This window comes from Octopus bimaculoides, chromosome 25 (genome assembly GCF_001194135.2).
Source record: "Octopus bimaculoides isolate UCB-OBI-ISO-001 chromosome 25, ASM119413v2, whole genome shotgun sequence".
Taxonomy (NCBI): domain Eukaryota; kingdom Metazoa; phylum Mollusca; class Cephalopoda; order Octopoda; family Octopodidae; genus Octopus; species Octopus bimaculoides.
The window spans coordinates 26,741,930-26,748,212 of NC_069005.1; the positions used below are offsets into that span (position 1 = coordinate 26,741,930).

Genomic DNA, 6,283 nt, shown 5'->3' on the forward strand with positions numbered 1-6,283 from the left:
TTTTTTTTTTTTTTTTGTTTTTTAACCTTCTCCCCTCACCTATTCATTTGTCATAATCAGCAGTACCCAGAAGCCAAGCAACAGGAAAATAAAACCCTTCTTTCACCCCTACACCTGCATGTCCCTTCTGGATGATGAGTGTTCTTTAAGGAATCTCTGCAGAATCTGGAAACTATTTACAACCATTAATGCATAACTTATTCCTTTTCTTTTCTCATTAATTCCTTTTTTACAGATATCCCATTTATTTTTTTTATTCCCCCACCTCACCTTTTCTTTCAATCCCAACACATGTTGAACGGTTTCCATGGACACTTTCAGGGAATTCCACAAAACGAACGCAGTACATGGACCACATGAGTAATTGGTTAAAAACAACAAAGACAACAAGGATTACATGAGTAATCGGTTAAGAAGAGCTGATTCAATGTTATGATTCTCCCCCATGGTCCATAAGTTCAAATCTAACCATAGCCACTGTATTGTAAACCCAAATAAACTCCACAAGTTTTCACGCCAGGTTGCTTAGCTGAACAAATAAAAGAAGAAAAAACAGTAGGGTTGCACCAATCTGTAGGCTGTCACATATGTAATGTAGTGAACATGGAAAACTTTGATCGAATGAAATTATCCAGGTATGGATGTATGGTTCATAATCACATGGTTTCAGGTTCAGTCCCAGTACAGTCCTGACCTGACCAAAGCCTTGTGAATGGATTTAGCAGACAGAAACTGAAAAGGCGGTGAGCTGGCAGAAACGTTAGCACGCCGGGCGAAATGCTTAGCGGTATTTCGTCTGCCGTTACGTTCTGAGTTCAAATTCCGCCGAGGTCGACTTTGCCTTTCATCCTTTCGGGGTCGATTAAATAAGTACCAGTTATGCACTCGGGTCGATGTAATCAACTTAATCCCTTTGTCTGTCCTTGTTTGTCCCCTCTATGTTTAGCCCCTTGAGGGCAATAAAGGAATAAGAAACTGGAAAGCCTGTTGTACTTAAATACACACGTGTGTGTGTGAGAGATGGGGGGGAGAAAGAAAGAAAGAAAGAAAGAAAAAAGAAAGAAAGAGAGAGCCCTCCACCACTATTTGACAAGTGTTTTTTTTTTTTCGTGTCCCCTTAATTTAGCAGATCAGCAGAAGCAATCAATAGAATAAGTGGCAGACTAAGAACAGGGATCAACTTATTTGATTAAAAACCTACAAGGTGGTGCCCCAGCAGGGTTGCAGTCCAATGACTGAAACAATAAATTAGTAGATGAAAACCACCTCTTAAAAAAATTTGACAAACAAGAGAGGTGACTACTTTAAGATAAGATCATTGTTAAGTCTAAGAATGAAGAAAACGGCTATTGATCTAAATCTAATAGCACCAAGAAAGCTGAGGGTGAACTAAATCTATAATAATAAATGTGAAATTCTGTCTGTCAGTCTGTCTGTCCGGGACCCCTTTATCTGTCTACATTTACTCTACATAGATATGTTATACCTTTTTGGAATCAGGATGATCCCAGAATTGAAAATCTGCCCTTCATTTGGTTTTTGAACATCCAGCATTGGAATCAGGTCTGGATGAGGATTTGTTATATGGTAACAGATGAAAAGCCAGATTGCAGCTTTTAAGCTAGTTGTAAATATATCTAGTATATTGTATCCAATGGGCCTTTTTTTTAAGGCACATAGGTAGGATTTGAGATTTTCAGCTGCCATTTCTAGCGGGGTGAATGACTACATACAGGCACATTAGTAGTATGATAGAGGCAGTCTGTGAAACAATAATAACCAGAAGTTTTAGAATCTAATGATACCAGGTTCCAGCTTAACACAGTTACCATAATGTTCTGTTAATAAGTACAATGGAACCAATTCCGCTTTAAGAACGTATTTGAAGAACTGGAAACAATTTGGAAAGACAAAAATCTAAAGCAAAAGTTTCAAGTTCAGACATTTAAGAAAGTGTTGAAAAGAAGAAAAAAGGTACCTACATCACTTCTCTCTCTTTCTCTCTCATTACATGCCATCCACCTACCTACCCACAAGTGCGCGCGCGCGCACACACACACACACACACACACACAATGAAAAAAAATATCAGAAACACAAATACACCGAGTTATCAAAAATTGTTGATAAACTCAGCTGAAAACCGCAAAACCTTAAAATAAGATAACATAGAAAAAGAAAAAAGGAGAAGAGACAGACAGACAGAGAAACGGAGATAGATAGATAGACTGATAGATAGATAGGTGGTAAAAGTGAAAGAAAGAGAGAGAGAGAGAGACAAAGGGAAAGAAAGAGAGAAAATGATTTCTATGACATTTGTAATCTACAATCGTGTTAAAATGGAAAGCAAGATCGTTTCCAAGATTACAGACTTATAAATAATATTCTGTGCATAAAATCAGCTCAGCATTTTTTGAATTTTTTAATTTTTTTTTTATGTAATAGAATTTTAATCAGCAGGAATTCCTGCTGGAGAGAAGCTATGTAAAGAATGCACAAAGGTGAGGGATATTCCTGCTAGGCATACAATTCATTTTCGCACAGTTCAACAAGGGAATACATTTTGTTTTTTTTTTTTGTTTTTTTTTTTTTGTTTAAAGATCTTTCACGACCTTATTTCTAAAGAAATACACAATCTAAATGCTTTAATTACCTTTGAAAATATTTATAAACTCGGGAGGGATTTGACAAAATAACTTTTTCCTTTCTTATGTGGTACTGGCACCACAAGAGTACAATCTCAAATACTAACAGCTAAAGTGGAGTAATGTTACTCATTAGAGTGTAGCTTAGAGATCAATGAATCTCTCAAGGTCAATCCACTACTACTCCGTTTTGAGAGGTCACAGCTCCAATGCTATGGACAAGTTGTAAGAACGTTGTAGAAAAAAAATCGCAAGATGGATTCTTCAAGCTGAGCCAACTGACAGGAGACCTAGGGAGAGGCCAAGAACGAGATGATTAGATAATATCCACAGTCTCTATTGGTCATGCTTGGGAATTCAGCCAGAAAATCTAAAGACAGTTTCTTCCGACAGAACCTTATAGATGAGGTGCCTGAGGACAGCACTATCCCCACAACCATCCTAGGAACAATGAGTGGAGAAGATGGATGGAACTTTAAAATACAGAACTTTCTACCATAAAAATTGAGATGGTACCAAGCAGGTTAGTATCAAAATGGTTATAGATCTCTGACATTTCAGCAACAGGAGCAGTGACAAAATTGGTAGAGTGACAGAAATAATATTATTCAATTTTGCATTCAAAACTTCTTATTGATTTAAAAATACTTGCAACTACAGGAAAGTTATACTGGATAGTGTAGTCCAAGGTACATTAGGACTCAAAAAAAATAAGATTCCCCAAAGCTGGAACAACTTTGATCATAAGTATGGTGAATCAGAGCCAACCTGGGTCCCAGAAACAAGTAACTCCACTATATACATCTACAACATCCTACATATGTAGGTATCCCTACAAGACAGAAACACTGTGTTCTTGAAAATTTGGTGTAATGTGAAATTCCATAACATGGAATCAATTTCCCATTAACTTCTATGTTAGATGGAAGTCACGAGGAAAAAAGGTAGCACATAATGGAATTCTACATCGCAGCAAGATTTTCAGGAATGCAATGTTTCCATAGGACTGGTCATATATGGATTACACCTCTCCTCTACACACACACATCATAGCTTAACATCCATCTTCTATGCTGACATGGGCTGAATGGTTCAATAAAATCCAGCACATGTAAATGTGCATGTATATATATATATATGTGTGTGTGTGTGTGTGTGTGTGTGTGTGTGTATATATATGTGTATATATATATATATATATACGTTTAGGGAAAAGAACCAAGGTTCATGAACTCATCGATGAAAATCCATTGTCACATATAGAAAAATTAATAATTAATTTTATACTGTGAAACTTAATTTAATTTTAATTTTTAATAAATTGATTTTAATTGAGTTTTTACCTGTAATTTTGGATTTTATCCCTAATATAATTGTTATATATATATATATATATATATATATATATATATATATATATATATATATATATATATATATATATATATATATATATATATATATACACACACATACATACACACACACAAGCATATACATGTATATGCATATCTGCCTGTTTGTTTGTTTGTTTCTCTATCTCTCTTTACATATATATATATATACACAAATACACATAAATACACAAATGCATTCTGAAGATGGAAAACTGGCATGGTCATTAGAGTAGCGAATAGAATACCTTGTGGTATTTGCTTTGAAGCTCTGCAAATGGGTACCTCTGGCCATTACAGTGTGAGATACTTCCTTTGCCAAGCTACACTGAAAAGGAACCTCAATACTGTTGGTTTCTGGTCACAGCTAAAGCTCACTGACCTCAACAACACCAAACACAGATTATCTTGATGGGTAAACATTTTTCTTGTTTCAAGAAGGGTAAGTTGTTTAATTGGGTAAATCCCACATGATATGTTCTCCAATGTCAACCCTGTCACATACAGTGTAGAAAAACAGAAGATGACTAAACACAAGTTGCTAGTACATTTCTGTCACTGTTGAGAGCTTTGGTGTCCTGAATCTTCAAACTGACAGCCCTCCATCAAACTGGAAGGAAGCCATTATGCCTGAAAAAGGAACCCGGTCAAGTGGAGTGGTTGAAGCAATGGATACCACCAGCTGTTTTTCACAACAATGTTTTTGTTATCCTTTCCACAGAATATAATGATTAATTACTCAATAAAAATATGACATGTAAAATTAGTGTTTGGGAACAGTAAAATCAAATCACATCTGTCCAAATGGAGTTTTCAACCCAATATTTACATGCTGTTGTTTATAGTGAAGGTGTGTGATGTAGTAGTTAGGATATTCAGTTCACAGTCATCAGGTCAAGATTTCAATTCCCAGCTGCAGACTGTGTCCTTGAACAAGACACTTTATTTCACATTGCTCCAGTCCACTCAGCTGACAATCATACTTTTTCCTGAGATTACATTAAGCCAGACGTGTCCGTTTTAACTCCCAACAGCACATTATGTTCTTCAGCTAGACATTTTATTCCAAATTGCTCCAGTCTACTCAGTTCCCAAAAGTGAGTAGCACCTGCAATTCAAAGGGCCAGCTTTGTCACATTCTGTGTCACCCTGAATGTCCCTGTGGAGTGCTTAGTCACTTCCATGGTAATTTCATGAGCACACTATTCCATTGATCGGATGAACTGGAACCCTTGTTGTAATTGACAGAGTGCCATCATTGTTTATACCGTTATATGCTTCAAGATTCACAGTTCCAAAAACATTATTTTACATTCCCCTAAAAGTTTATTAAAAAAAATTCTATTGCAGAATTTATTTTTTTCTTTTCTTTTACCTTAAGTATATTGTGCGAGAACATAAATCTCCCCCCCACACCTTTATCATTTTTGTCCCCTTTCAATGCTGACAGACCCTGCAGATTAGTACAGTCCAAGTCAATTTTTATTTGGCATTACAGACCCTCGTAGACAAGTTGGAGGATCACATCTTGCCCTTACATTTTACTTTTGGCTTGGTTTCTACAGTTGGATTAGCACCCTATCCCACAACCCCTTTTCAAAGAGTATTGAGGGCATTTGATTGTCCCTCCAGCAGTGAAGAGGTTATGTTGTTGGACAAGATATGTGGTCCCTTTAACCTTACATTGTTCCCACTAATTCATCAAACACTAAAGAATATACTGCGTGCATTTTCTTGTAGTACCAGTAGGAGAAAAGTTGTCATGTCTTTGACAGGAATAAAGAGTCCTCTCAAACCTACATTGTTGCCACTCATTTGCCAAACACACTACAGAGAGTAATGGCTCAGGAGTAGTGAAGTTGCCTTATATCCCTTAACCCTTTAACATTGAGATTACTGTCAAATGTAATGCTCATCATCATCATCATCATCATTTAACATCCATTTTCCATGCTGGCATGAGTAAGATGGTTTGACAGGAACTGGTAATGCCAGGGGCTGCACCAGGTTCCATAGTCTGTTTTGGCTTGGTTTCTACAGCTGGATGCCCTTCCTAATGCCAACTACTTTACAGAGTGTACTTTTTATGTGGCACCATCACTAATGCTTCTCATGTGGCACCAGCACCCACACCAATGCTTTTTATGTGGCACCTTGGTTTTAGGATCTCAGTTCTGTTATGGTGGGTGGGTCTTCTTGAGTACAGCAATGCACTACATATCTTATGTATAAATATATTATATA

General features: G+C 36.6%; 1 protein-coding gene across 1 annotated transcript in view; it reads right to left on the minus strand.

Moving 5' to 3' along the window:
* The window catches only part of LOC106877620 (arf-GAP with coiled-coil, ANK repeat and PH domain-containing protein 2), a 248,627-nt gene that overhangs the window by 167,948 nt on the left and 74,396 nt on the right, over window positions 1-6,283 (minus strand). The gene's annotated exons all lie outside the window — the stretch shown is intronic.